The sequence below is a fragment of the Zeugodacus cucurbitae genome, chromosome 3 (genome assembly GCF_028554725.1).
Source record: "Zeugodacus cucurbitae isolate PBARC_wt_2022May chromosome 3, idZeuCucr1.2, whole genome shotgun sequence".
Classification (NCBI taxonomy): Eukaryota; Metazoa; Arthropoda; class Insecta; order Diptera; family Tephritidae; genus Zeugodacus; species Zeugodacus cucurbitae.
In genome coordinates this window covers 33,452,689-33,468,643 of record NC_071668.1, presented here as the reverse complement: position 1 = coordinate 33,468,643, position 15,955 = coordinate 33,452,689, and the positions used below count along the sequence as shown (strand labels likewise).

Here is a 15,955-nt window from a genome sequence, read left to right as displayed (position 1 = left end):
GCTCTGCAGCTCGTATTATTTTCTCCAGCATCAGGTTAAAGAAATCACACGAGAGTGAGTCACCTTGTCTGAAACCTCGTCTGGTATCGAACGGCTCGGAGAGGTCCTTCCCGATCCTGACGGAGCTTTTGGTGTCGCTCAACGTCAGCTTACACATCCGTATTAGTTTTGCGGGGATACCAAATTCAGACATCGCGGCATAAAGGCAACTCCTTTTCGTGCTGTCGAAAGCAGCTTTAAAGTCGACAAAGAGATGGTGTGTGTCGATCCTATTTTCACGGGTCTTCTCCAAAATTTGGCGCATGATGAATATCTGGTCTGTTGTTGATTTTCCAGGTCTAAAGCCACACTGATAAGGTCCAATCAGTTTGTTGACGGTGGGCTTTAGTCTTTCACACAATACGCTCGACAGAACCTTATACGCGATGTTAAGGAGGCTTATCCCACGGTAATTGGCGCAAATTGTGGGGTCTCCCTTTTTGTGTATTGGGCAGAGTACACTGAGATTCCAATCGTCAGGCATGCTTTCTTCCGACCATATTCTGCAAAGAAGCTGATGCAAGCACCTTATCAGCTCTTCGCCGCCGTATTTGAATAGCTCGGCCGGTAATCCATCGGCCCCCGCCGCCTTATTGTTCTTCAAGCGGGTAATTGCTATTCGAATTTCTTCACGGTCGGGCAATGGAACATCTGCTCCATCGTCGTCGATTGGGGAATCGGGTTCGCCATCTCCTGGTGTTGTACTTTCACTGCCATTCAGCAGGCTGGAGAAGTGTTCCCTCCACAAACTCAGTATATTCTGGTTATCAATAACTAGATCACCTCTGGGGGTCCTACAGGAGTGCGCTCCGGTCTTGAAACCTTCAGTTAGTCGCCGGATCTTTTCGTAAAATTTTCGAGCATTACCCCTGTCGGCCAGCTTGTCAAGCTCTTCATACTCACGCATTTCGGCCTCTTTCTTTTTTTGTCTGCAAATGCGTCTCGCTTCGCTCTTCAGCTCTCGGTATCTTTCCCATCCCGCTCGTGTTGCGGTCGATCGCAACATTGCGAGGTAGGCAGTCTGTTTTCTCTCCACTGCGAGACGACAATCCTCATCATACCAGCTGTTTTTTTGGCTTTTCCGAAAACCAATGGTTTCGGTTGCAGCTGTACGTAAGGAGTTTGATATGCCGTCCCACAGCTCCCTTATACCGAGATGCTGATGAGCGCTCTCAGAGAGCAGGAGTGCAAGTCGAGTAGAAAATCGTTCGGCTGTCGGTTGTGATTGCAGCTTCTCGATGTCGAACCTTCCTTGTGTTTGTTGACGTGTTCGCTTTTCTACACAGAGGCGGGTGCGTATTTTAGCTGCTACAAGATAGTGGTCCGAGTCGATGTTGGGACCATGAAGCGTACGCACATCAGAAACACTGGAGACATGTCGTCCATCTATCACAACATGATCGATCTGGTTGCGAGTGATTCGATCCGGGGACAGCCAAGTAGCTTCATGGATTTTCTTATGCTGGAATCTAGTACTACAGACGACCATATTTCGGGCACCGGCGAAGTCGATCAGCCTCAGACCGTTTGGTGATGTTTCGTCATGGAGGCTGAATTTTCCGACTGTTGTGCCAAAGACACCTTCTTTACCCACCCTAGCGTTGAAATCGCCAAGCACGATTTTGACATCGTGGCGGGGGCAGCGCTCATAGGTACGTTCTAGGCGCTCATAGAAAGTATCTTTGATCACTTCGTCCTTCTCTTCCGTCGGGGCGTGGGCGCAAATCAGCGATATGTTGAAGAACCTCGCTTTGATGCGGATTGTGGCTAGACGTTCATCCACCGGAGTGAATGCCAAGACTCGACGACGGAGTTTCTCTCCCACCACGAATCCCACACCGAATTTGCGCTCCTTTATATGGATTGCGGTGATGTCAGCCTTTACCCTTACGAGGACATCAACCAGCTGGGCAGAGGCACCTTCCCAATTAAGGGTCCGGACATTCCAGGTGCATGCCCTTAAATCGTAGTCCTTTAAACGTTTGCAGTGGTCGTCATCAAAATTGGGGTCTCTCATCCGAGGCTGTTTTGTTCTTTCCATTGTGGGGTGTTTTTATGTGGTGTGTCCCAAACCCTACGCACAACCGCATAAGCGGGTTTCGCCTTCTCACTTTAGCTCGCCTCCAAACGGATGTCTGTTGGCTACCCAGAGGATACTTGGTCTAAGACCGGAAGTCGTGAGCTGCTTGAGCCACATGTAAAAGAATCGTTCCTGGCCACTCCCAAGTGAATGACAGTCAGAAACTTTCCTCACTTACGTGAACTTCTACATATGACTCCATCCTCCCATACAGGGATAATCGAAATAATAAGATGTGGTATACAAATTCGTACATTATATTCAATATAGCGTTATGCATCTCTGAACCGAATTCTTGACTCAGGAATTTACATTAGAGCCATATGGTTAGGAGATATGTACATAGATCGCTGGGTTGACAATTTCTTCTCTATTTGATAATTTACATTTACTTAAACTGATATCGCCAATTTGAGTCAAAATCACTGTATGTGCAGTGCAATTTATTGCATTCATTTGGAAATGTATAACAGATCACAACACCTCTTCCTCGAATGTTCGGTCGTTTATATTTGACGTGAAGTTCGATTTGCTGTCGTCATTCATCATTGTCTAACCAAGTTTCGGCTAAAAGCACAAAGTTTAATTTTCGTATCACTGCATCTGTGATATCATGAGAATGAGCTCGAAGTCTTTGGCAATTAAGGGTGTTCAGTGATTATCCTTTCCTTTGGCGAATTAAATCAAACATTGGTTTATTAAAAGTTTCCAACCAATTCTACGAAAGTATTAAAAAGCCTTATTGTAAATATGACATTGCTCAGCTCTCCGATCATGATAATGGAAACAATTTTTTTTCAGCTTTTGTAGTTTCGGCAAAAAAAAAAAACAATTTTCGGCAAGCCATTCAGTCATTTTATTATTAAAACAAATACATTTGATCATAAAAGCATAACTTTAATGCATTTAATGAACTTAAAATCTTAAATTTAATACAAGACATCAGACAACATTCATAACAGTAAAACCAAAAAAGCATTAGTTTCAAAAATTAGTAACTACATGATTCAATAAAACCATTTGAATTATGCATATAATAAATACATATATATAAATATGTTAAAACATATATAATATATTAATATGCTCTTATGTATATTTTTTTGTTTTGTCATTAACTGTTTTTAATAACATCTCAAATGCTAAAACTTTTGCGCATATGTAATATATAATGTTCGTAGGCAAACAACTATCAAAGAACCATATACATATAGGAAATATCGAAAGCCTGGACTCCATGTCAGGGTGGAACATTTATCCGAACTAAATCTCCTACTGTCCTGTACCGTTCCCCCCGGTACCACCGTCAAGTATTACGTCGGGAGTTGAGTTACACTCATACGATCGTGATGGTCAAAATGCATTCAGTTACAATTTGTTTTTACTTGGTTCCACCTCTGTTGGTATAATACCCCGCGTGGTACATTGTTCGTCGTTAACTCCTCCCGTCTCGTCAGTGTTAAAAATTCACATTTAAATACTCAATTCTCCGGAGCTGTTCGCTGGTTCGTTGGGATTTCATAATTCTGGTTGTAACTAAGCAAACAGCTTTCAACTTCTTTACCGATTCGACCATTTGTTTTACTAAGTTATCGGGAATTGGGTCTATACCAAATGTATTTGTAAATGTTGTCTCTCATGGTTATATTTCGGCAAATGCGAGAATTTGTGTTCTACATCGGTCGATCCAATCGCCTATTGTCCTGTTGTTTATCGTAACTATATCGTGAATGTGTTTTTCTATAACCACAACAGCAATATCATTTGCAAACCCAATGATTTCAACGTTTTTGGGTACTTTGAGTCGCAGTACTCAGTCGTACATAATGTTCCAAGTACATTATGCCAGATCCCTGGCGTACTCCACCAGCGACATTATATATTTTACAGACTTCGTTTGTATTGTAACTCAAAGTTGTTTCCTTAAAATAGCTTTTGATTATGTTGTAAAGTGTTAGAGGCACGGATAAGCATTTTAGTGCATTCAATATGATATGAAATTATTTTTTTTTTATAAGTAAACTTTCTTATAGATAATTGGATAGTACAATTATTGGAAAATAATACTGAAACAGTTTATAAAATGAAAAATTTAACCAACCCATACATTTTGTTTGGTTTGAGGATGCACGCCTTAGGTCTGCCTGTATTGCTCCCAGGATTTTACGTTTACCGTAGGGTGTCAACTTGATTGCAGGACCGTGGTTTTACCTGTAAAGTTCCAGACTTTTCATATGATTGAATTATTGTTATTGCTCACTCGATGGCGGTTTGTTAATAAATCGGCCAATTATATATATTTGGCGTAGGAACCGCTTTAAGCGATTATAGCCGAATCCACCAGAGCGCGCCACTCATTCCTCCTTTTTGCTTTTTAGCGCCAACTGGAAACACCAAGTGAAGCCAGGTCACTTTGCACTTGGTCTTTCCACCGGAGTGGAGGTCGTCCTCTTCCGCGGCTTCCTCCAGCGGGTACTGCATCGAATACTTTCAGAGCTGGAGTGTTTTCTTCCATCCGTACAACATGACCTAGCCAGCGTAGCCGCTGTCTTTTTATTCGCTGAACTATGTCAATGTCGTCGTATAAATCGTACAGCTCATCGTTCCATCGTCTGCGGTATTCGCCGTTGCCAATGTTTAGAGGACCATAAATCTTGCGCAAAACCTTTCTCTCGAAAACCCCAAGAGTCGTCTCATCGGATGTTGTCATCGTCCACGCTTCAGCGCCATACATCAGGACGTTAATAATGAGCGACTTATAGAGTTTGATTTTGGTTCGTCGAGAGAGGACTTTACTTTTCAATTGCCTACTCAGTCCAAAGTAGCAAGAGTGATTCTGCGTTGGATTTCAAGGCTGACATTGTTGGTGTTGTTAATGCTGGTTCCCAGATAAACGAAATTATCTACAACTTCAAAGTTATGACTGTCAACAGTGACGTGGGAGCCAAGACGCGAGTGCGCTGACTGTTTGTTTGATGACAGGAGATATTTCGTCTTGTCCTCATTCACCACCAGACCCATACGCTTCGCTTCTTTATCTAGTCTGGAAAACGCAGAACAAACGGCGCGGTTGTTGCTTCCGATGATATCAATATCATCGGCATACGCCAGGAGCTGTACACTCTTGTAGAAGATTGTACCCTCTCTATTTAGTTCTGCAGCTCGTATTATTTTTTTCAGCAATAGATTGAAGAAGTCGCACGATAGTGAGTCACCCTGTCTGAAGCCTCGCTTGGTATCGAACGGCTCGGAGAGGTCCTTCCCGATCCTGACGGAGCTTTTGGAGTTGCTCAACGTCAGCTTACATAGCCGTATTAGTTTTGCAGGGATACCAAATTCAGACATCGCGGCATAAAGGCAGCTCCTTTTCGTGCTATCGAAGGCAGCTTTAAAATCGATAAAAAGATGGTGAGTATCGATTCTTCTCTCTCGGGTCTTTTCCAAGATTTGGCGCATGGTGAATATCTGGTCCATTGTTGATTTTCCAGGTCTAAAACCACACTGATAAGGTCCAATCAGTTCGTTGACGGTGGGCTTTAGTCTTTCACACAATACGCTCGACAAAACCTTATATGCGATATTGAGGAGACTTATACCACGGTAGTTGGCGCATATTGTGGGGTCTCCCTTCTTATGGATTGGGCAGAGCACACTAAGATTCCAATCGTCAGGCATGCTTTCTTCCGACCATATTCTACAAAGAAGCTGATGCATGCACCTTATCAGTTCTTCGCCGCCGTATTTGAATAGCTCGGCCGGTAATCCATCGGCCCCCGCCGCTTTGTTGTTCTTCAAGCGGGTAATTGCTATTCGAATTTCTTCATGGTCGGGTAATGGAACATCTATTCCATCGTCATCGATTGGGGAATCGGGTTCGCCATCTCCTGGTGTTGTACTTTCACTGCCATTGAGCAGGTCGGAGAAGTGTTCCCTCCATAATCCCAGTGTGCTCTGGACATCCGTTACTAGATTACCTTCTCGGTCCCTACATGATAATGCTCCGGTCTTGAAACCTTCTGTTAATCGCCTCATCTTTTCATAACATTTTCGAGCATTACCCATGTCGGCCAGCTTTTCAAGCTTTTCATACTCACGCATTTCGGCCTCTTTCTTTTTACGTCTGCAAATGCGTCTCGCTTCCCTCTTCAGTTCTCGATATCTATCCCACCCCGAACGTGTTGTGGTCGATCGCAACGTTACGAGGTAGGCAGTCTGTTTTCTCTCCACTGCGGAACGACAATTCTCATCGTACCAACTGGTTTTTTGGCGTTGCCGGAGACCAATTGTTTCGGCTGCAGCGGTATGCAATGAGTTTGAGATGCCGTTCCACAGCTCCCTTATATCGAGATGCTGATGAGTGCTCTCAGAGAGCAGGAGTGCAAGTCGAGTAGAAAATCGTTCGGCTGTCGGTTGTGATTGCAGCTTTTCGACGTCGAACTTTCCTTGTGTTTGTTGACGGGCGTTCTTTGCTGCACAGAGGCGAGTGCGTATCTTTGCTGCTACTAGGTAATGGTCCGAGTCAATGTTTGGTCCTCGGAGCGTACGCACGTCTAAAACACTGGAGACATGTCTTCCGTCTATCACAACGTGATCGATTTGATTGCGCGTGTTTCGATCAGGGGACAGCCACGTTGCTTGATGAATTTTTTTATGCTGGAATCTGGTACTACAGACAACCATATTTCGGGCCGCAGCGAAGTCGATCAGCCTCAGGCCGTTTGGCGATGTTTCGTCATGGAGGCTGAATTTTCCGACTGTTGTGCCAAAGACTCCTTCTTTACCCACCCTGGCGTTAAAATCGCCAAGCACGATTTTGACATCGTGGCGGGGGCAGCGCTCATAGGTGCGTTCTAGGCGCTCATAGAAAGCATCTTTGGCTTTTGCTTATGTTGTAAAGTGTTAGAGGCACGGATAAGCATTTTAGTGCATTCAATATGATATGAAATTATTTTTTTTTATAAGTAAACTTTCTTATAGATAATTGGATAGTACAATTATTGGAAAATAATACTCAAACAGTATATAAAATGAAAAATTTAACCAACCCATACATTTTGTTTGGTTTGAGGATGCACGCCTTAGGTCTGCCTGTATTGCTCCCAGGATTTTACGTTTACCGTAGGGTGTCAACTTGATGGCAGGACCGTGGTTTTACCTGTAAAGTTCCAGACTTTTCATATGATTGAATTATTGTTATTGCTCACTCGATGGCGGTTTGTTAATAAATCGGCCAATTGCACGTCCTAAATTCCCCTTTAAATACAAGTCTAAGATAATTTTCCGAGTCTCAAATGAAATTTCACGACCACGCCCCAGTTCGACTTTATACACATTGACGTTTGACAGAAAATTAAAATTCCAACATCATCTAAGCAATTGAATAGTTTCAAACAATTTGTTACCGTTAGATTTCTCCAAAACACGCGAGGAAAAAAAAAACAAAAATAGGATACACGTAAACATTTCGGGTCTGATTTTCAGTTTTTTTTTGTTTTTGCATATACTGAACTCCTACTACTATACTTATACAAAAAGTGTTTGCATTGCTGTTTACAATTTATATGAACAGTTTTTTACGTTGTCTCTTCTCATTATTAGCCCATAAATGGATGCAATTTTTGGGAAAAGTGACCCATAATAGGTTTTCTGTATATACATAGATATCTCGCAAACTAATAAATCTATACAAACCAAACTTATTTGTAACATTTCCTTTTAGTACCCTCTCTAACAACATGAAAATTAGAGAAATGGTGTGATGAATTACACCAACACAACCTCATGTACTATATACAACAACATTTAAACATTTAAATTAGTTATTGATAATTTATTTGATTAGCAAAATAGAAACATAAATAATTTGTTTACTTTATTTCTTTTTTAAATTTGCTAAGATTATCTCTATGTACGAAGATTTTGTGCCTTTCTATGGCACTAAGTTGCATTGAAATGGATTAAATAGCCGTATGTCAAGGCTATTAAATGTTACAGGCATTTAAGCGAGAAAAACAACGATGCCGCAAAATATATGTGCATATAAGGCACTTAATGACATTTTTCATATCGATTGCGGAGACTTTTGAGTATACCTACTGAAAATGAAGGAACACATCCGTTGACCATGACTGATGCTTCAAACAGTGAAAAGCGCAAAACCGTAGACGGAGAGAGCTGATACGACTTATCTTATGAGATCGCAATTTACATACAATGAACACTCTCGGATTTTTTCCGATTGCTCTCGTACATCACAGGGTTGCCAGTTTCTATATTTTATAAAAATTAAAAAATAAACTTTAATATATTTCAACTATCCTTAAACTAACACACAGTCGAATACTCTTATTTGTAAATGGGTAGACTATTTTTATACCCTCGCAACAAAGTTGCTGAAGAGAGTATTATAGTTTTGTTCACATAATGGTTGTTTGTGTCACCAAGAAATAAAAGAGTTAGATATGGGGTTATATATATATAAATTATCAGGATGGATTAGTGGAGTTGAAATCCGGAATTTTAAAAAAGAAATGGCAGAAGGAAGCTGCACTCAGATTTTTTTAAAAAATAGAAAATGGGCGTGGCATCGCCCACTTATGGGTCAAAATTTCAATGAAATTCAGTATTTAACATTTTCTTGACACCCTGATAACACGGACGAAATCGGTTCACAACCAAGACTACTTTCCGTATAACTCAATTTTGAATTCCGTCTTATTCCTTTACTTTATAACATATATGCATGTACATAAGGAACCAATGAAGATATTGGAATAAAACTTTACACAAATAGTGTATATCATCTCTGGCTTCATTTGTGAAAAAATTGTCGAACACGAACTATAACATTTCAAGGCCCCAGATATCGAACGTGTTGAACTCAGCGCCTAAGGGTAAATTTTAACCTAAAATATGGGTAAATCTCTCAGATAATTTAATGTAATTCAGAGGAAATTGTTTTATTAAAATCGGGTCATAACATCTCCTAGCTCCCATATACCTAATTATAGGTTTTTTAAAAATACGGTGGGCTGTATTCCGCATATATGTATTGGTTAATACGTGAGATACCTTAGCAAAATTAAGTGAGCGTATAGTCTTGGATATAGTGCACCTTGGTGAAAATGAATGAAATCGCTTCAGAAATTACCTCAGCCCTCATATACTATATATGACGATTTTCGTTATTCTATTAAACTTTATGTCGAATTTATGGGTAAATTTGTGTGTTATGTAAATAAATTGCGAGAGTATAAGATGTTCGGTTACATCCGAACTTAGCCCTTCCTTACTTGTTAATAGTTGTATTTCAGTTTTGATCTTTTGTGTTATGAAAACTGAAAAGCTAAATTTGTGTAAAACTATCTATACAAAATGAGCAATGGCAACATTGGTTTCTCATTTCTACGTTGCTACCAAATTCATAACTTTAGATAATTTTTCTTTGCTACGGGGCACGTCGTTCACTGAATAAAGCATGAGTTTACACAAGGCCGTGAAAACGCACCGAGGTGGTTGTGTTTGGACAACGCGTTATTTCTTCTTGTTCGTAACAAAATTTAATTTCAATTAATAATTCTTTATAAATTATTATTCTGATAATATTATCTATTTTTGAAGTTATACTTCTTATACGAGTTCGAAAAAGGCTGCGATAATTGTTGCGCAATATGCAATATTATGCATAAACATACATATGTACATGTTTATATGTCATTGAACAAACACACAAACTTACATTTGTATATGCGTGCACGTAAGTTTGTCAACCACCAAAACTCAAAAGCAATGTTCTACAGAAACAACAAGCGCCAAAAATTTATATCGATATGTTTGCATGCTCATGCATATTCATACATATTTACGACAAGCCGATTTTCTACCAACAGCGCAATGTTGCGTCGCTTTGGCATTGCGCAGGCGCCATCAATTTTTCGACACATCGAGCTTTACAGAGTCGTTTCAAGTGATCCCTCCGTAATTATAAATGCGCAAAATATGTATTAGATAGTATTGACTTACTATTAGCAAATATAAATAATTAAATGTATTTAAATATTCTACTAAAATATTAATGTACTACAATTGATTTTAGTAAGAATCAAGACATAAAAAAATCCATAATAATATGATTTGGGGACATAGACCTCTTTGCCTGCGAAAACGCGACTCTGATTACAAGTCTGTGACAAAAAAATTACTATTTGCGGTCAAACGTTTTCCGCGGCAACGAAGATTTTACAAGAAATGTACTACAAGTGCACATATTTACACACATATGCATTTAAACAAATTTGCGAACATTATGCGTATGGTTCTTTTGATTTTTTTCTTTCGTTTCTGTTTCATTTCTGCGAATTCTCAACTAGTTTATGTGACTTTTGGTTGAAATTCTCTGCGTTTGCCGTTGAAAACTTAAGTGCTGAACACAAAGACGACGACACGACACGACGTAGCGACGGCTAATCACAAATGTCGCTTTGAAGCCAGCGTCTTGTACATTTTGAAGACGGCAGCGACATATCAAAAAGCAATTTCATTGTTGCCGTACTAACATCTATCACTTCAATAAAATTTACGTATTTAGTTTAAAGTGAAATTATTTACGTAAAAAATGTAAAAATGGTCGATTTATTTGTTTTAAATAATCGATTGTTATTATAAATGATTTATTAAAGCTATTTTACGTTTCTGCTGGCAAAATAACGTCATACTTGTGAGAACTTTGAATAATTTTACATTTCACATATTAGTGGCAGCTCTACAGCGGCCATTGTCGCCGGCAAAATTAGAAACATTTCTAATTTGGCGACAGCGAAGACTTCAACCCTTTTGTGGTGAAGTCGTGCTGTTGCCAAAAAATCTGTGCCCATAAGAACGCGTGTATTTTAATATTTGACAGATGTTGCTCGTCGCTTGTCGTCTTCTATGTGTTCAGCACATTAAGACTATGCTTCACAGGATCATTTCTTGTAGTCAGTCTTCATGTTTTTTCTTTGCAAATGGAAAGTATTACTTTGGGTTGGTGACATATTCACATGTGTATGTATTTTATTTCAATAAAATTAATTTTTTAAAACTCTTTAAAGTTGTGGATTCGAACCTCACCCAGGGCGTTAAATTTTTTATTTATGTCAATAAAATTAAATTTTTAAAATTTGTTAAGGTTGTGGGTTCGAGCCCCACCGGGGCATTAAATTTTTTATTTATTTCAATAAAATTAAATTTTTCAAATTTCTTAGGTTGTGGATTCGAGCCTCACCCAGGGCATTAAATTTTTTATTTATGTCAATAAAATTAAATTTTTAAAATTTGTTAAGGTTGTGGGTTCGAGCCTCACCCGTGGCAGTAAATTGTTTAATTTCAATAAAATTAAATTTTTTTGAAGTTATACGACTTCGGAAAAATGTGTACGCATATGTATGATTGTATTTCAAATGATCAATGGAAGAAATGATCCAACGACAAAAGGAGGTACGACTATTGATACGGTATTCGCGAGAAATATTGATAAAATAGATGTAAGACATTTCATATCGTGTTTTAGTTATCATAATCCAATTGTAAATATTATAGATATCAATCCATCAGAACCCAGAAATGATAATTGATTTGGACTTTGGTTTATAAAATGTGCGTAATAAATTTATAAAATGTGAATTTAAGAAAGTGTCTCTCGCTAGTTTTCTTTCATACAAAATGATATGCATTTCTTGGAATATCACTAAGAAGTATAACTTCATCCGCGCGTACATTGGAACTTCTCTAACTCGAATCCCCATAACCACAAAAAAAACCTGAGTTATAGAATTTTCATTAAAACATAAAATTTTTCAAAAAGCTGGAAAATATAGATTTATAGAGTTTTATTTATTTACTTCTCATAAAGTTTCATGAACATACGTTAAAACATGTATTCTGTAATTTTATTTGTTGCAGTTTGCTTTTGTTTAGCTCTTGATGTCTGTATCACATGCTTTTGTAACATGATTTATGAAATCCATTAGTGTAATATCATATTTTTTATTCTCCTCCATACGATATAGAGTGACTCTTTTCAAATTCTGCCTCGATAGTAAAATATTAAATTTTGTTTATGCCCTGACCAAAATGTTCGATTTATGGAAGGAATTTTGTATGAAAGTTGCCTTCAATTGCCACTTCAAGAGTTCGAGTTATGGAGAACTTCGAGTTATAGAAATTCGAGTTAGGGAAGGAAATTTGTATGAAATTTGGCTCCTAAACACTATTGCCAATTTGAGTGTTCGAGTTGTGGAGATCTTCGAGTTATGGAAGTTCCACTGTATGTAAATACGTTTTTAACTAATAGAAAAGAATTTGTGTACCGTGTAAATAGCCTCAGGAATTTTGCCCAATTCGAGTTGCCCGCGTTAACGCAATGGACACCACGAAAAGAGAAATAGCAATTATTGATGAATAAAAGATTCAATGAAATTGACTCCCTGCATACAACAGTTGACACCATGGATAATGTGATACGAAACTCTTCTCGTTTACTTGTTGAGAGAGTCTATGAACTAATTTTTGATGTTAGCAACAAAGCCAGATCATGAGGTACTGAACAATTGACAGGCAAAACGAGCTACCTCTAAGAATCCCGCTGAAATAAACAACGAATTATTTCGTTTTTTGGAAAATAAGTTTTTTTTTTGTGATTTTCAATTGTTATTCACTGTTAGTTAAATTGAGTTTATTTGTGTGTATTATTTAAGAAATGCTGGCCATTTGTACCAAAGTAATATACTTTAGCAGTTTCAAATGTCAATTACAAAATTCGAATTTTCATATAAATTTTTAGAGAATATATTAAGGTGTTAATTGTTTTAAAATATAAATAAATATATTTGTTACTAAAATATTTGCAGACAATTAAGTTGCATTCATGTTAATGTTGACTTATGATATAGATTTTGTAATACTATAATATTTTGTTGTATTTATGTGTTTATTTTGTATATTAAAATACATATTTATAAATTTATATCTTGGCGTAATATTGGATATTAAGTTTCTAAAAAGCGTAAATTGTAAACCAATAAATGCATAATAAATCGAAGAAAATTATTCGCACTTATGTTTTCCCATGGTTGCACCACTGTCAAAAGTTTTAATGTTAATACATTTGACATACACACATATACATAACGTTCGAGGGTATTTTCTGAAATGGTATATTTATGAAGTCACAAGAAAAAATATACATTGGTTTGTCGATTTTATTAGTTTATCTTCACAATTTATATAATATAAACTTACTTCTATTGGAAATATTAATTGTACTCACCTGAAAGTTTACAAACTTGAAAATATTTTTATTTGACTTTAATAAATCAGTATGGGATGTAATTTTCGAGGTATTTTTAATTACACAGCGTTTTTATCGCCCTATGCATGTATATTTTCCTGAGCATATGTTGTTTAATGCACTGCTGTTGTTATTTGTCGTCTGTTCTAGAATTTGTATATAATTAACACTTGCCCGCCTACTGGATATTTTGGCAATAGAAGTTTGTTTTCCATTTCCAAGTGTAAAAAATCGATTTGTACAATATTTAACGGTGGGTTGAAACTTCTTAACAGTTTAGTTTTGGCTTAGTAACAGACAAAAATTTGTACTTCTTTACCTATGGCATATTACTTTTTAAATCTTCTCATAAATACAAATAGAACTAATTAAATATTTTGTATAATAATATTTATGATAAGTGTTTCATTCACTTTTTCAATATTATATTCACTAACAGTATATTGTATTATCTATAATGTACAATTAACAATGTAAATTATGCAATATTTTAAATTTCAATTTATATAATTATTTCTTATATAGACTTTTTATCTTAAACTCTGTATGTATAACACACACAATTCTGCTACTAAAACTATATTTTTTTCAAAATACAAAATAGTATTTATCCGGTTTTCCTTATTGAATTATTCGTGCAAAGAGTTTGAAATCACTACCACGGTATTCATTGCGCAGGCTCAAATATAAACATATAATCCACAAAATAGGCAATATTAACCGTTTCTACAATTTCACACCCTTAACCATGCACTCGAAGGAAATTCCAATGCCAATAAGACGTAAACAATGTGTTATAGTGTATATTATTAATGCTTAATATAAATTTTACAGGACTAAATAAATAAAGTAGTTTAGAATTATATTACTTTCTCTTGATAAAACTTAGTTCAAAGGTTAAATAATGAGGGGATAAATATTTTAATTTTGCATTGTTAAGAACATTTAAAACATTAATTTTTTGATATTTTGGTATTAACGAACAAACGACATATTACAATAACTGAATATGATTAATTACAGTTGTAAATAGAGATTTGCAGTTGAATTTACTATTTACTACCTTCTACAAATCTTTAAGACACGTATGCTTCTCTAACGTGAAATAACACACTTATCCGCAAATTGCAACATCCGTCATGGGTTACATATAGACATTGCTACCAATCTTACAGCCGGTTTCACGAAACAAATTTAAGTGAAAAATAATTAATTTCAGTTTCATCATTTGACTTAATTTTTATTTAAATGGTCACGCTTTGCCATTTAAATATTATTTAAATACTGCCATATGTAACCATGGTTACTCTTTTCTATCAGCTGAATTCCCATTTGTTTACCATTTTGACAAAGAAATACAATTTATTTGTTTACATAAATCAGCTGTTATTCTTACTAACATCCCAAGAATGATAGAAGACAAGATTACGACAGACTGAAGCGTTCACGACCCACGAATGGGAATAGGCAACAGAAGAATTGTCAAATGGAAAACGGAAATGTTAAACATAGTGAACCAAATTGTATAATGTGCAGATGAAATATCACAATGAAGGTAATTCTTAAAATCTTCATTTATAAAATGATCCAATATTATAATGCATATTTATAATTAAAGTTATATGTTTTGTTACAAAAAGTTCTCCATTTTGCCAACTATTTTGTTGGTTAGAAAAGTGAAAAAAATTGTTTATATACGACATTTTTGTACTATTGTGGTTTAATTCCGCCATTGCGGACTTCTTTTTCAAGTTAATACATTTTTGACTTAGAATTTTAAATAATATTTAAGCACTAGCCTTGACTTCAGCTCTTTGTTTCGGTTTTATAGTTTTGTACCACCGTGCAATATGCAAATTTTTCTTTTGTTTTTTGTTTTGCTCGCGTGTTCGGGGTCGTGAAAGTTGTCACTCAACAGCAACTCAAAACCCAAAAAAGCTAACTGTAAACGACTGTCGTAATCTTGTCTCTATCATTCTTGCTAACATCCCTGCCTTTTAATTCTTTGGATGCCAAATGTCAATAATGGTGAAACGGAGGAAACTTAAGTGCAAAGTTAAATAAAAATTAAAATTAAACTTAATTTTCAATAAAAAAATTTCGTGAAACCGGTTGTTATAGTTTTATCAGAGACCGCATTAAAGTAATTTTAATATTATTATCTATAACTATGATAAACTATGTAAATGATAAATAAAATAATTGAACATGAATGAATGTACAGAGAATTATCGTAAACAGTCTCATATTGTCACAGATTTCACCCAAACTACTGAAAACATGTTGTTTCGCAGAAAAGCAAAGACATTTAGTGATAGCTATAAAATGTATAACCAAGCAATATACTTCGTTATAAATATTTATTTAGGTACAGAATATCACAGAAACAACAGTGCTTGAAAAATGTTTAGTTAGTGCGCGTGGCACCCCACCCAAAACATATTTTATTACACTTTGTTATATATGTTAATAATCACATCCTCTACGATTATATAACTTATGGTAACAAG

At 36.5% G+C, this 15,955-nt stretch overlaps 1 protein-coding gene across 1 annotated transcript in view; it reads right to left on the bottom strand.

Moving 5' to 3' along the window:
• LOC105220469 (electroneutral sodium bicarbonate exchanger 1) overlaps positions 1-14,067 on the bottom strand; it is a 268,022-nt gene extending 253,955 nt beyond the window's left edge. The window contains exon 1 of the mRNA XM_054227256.1: positions 13,425-14,067. The gene's annotated coding sequence lies outside the window, so the exon portion shown is untranslated. The remainder of the gene's footprint in view (positions 1-13,424) is intronic.
• Between the last annotated feature and the right edge of the window lie 1,888 nt (positions 14,068-15,955).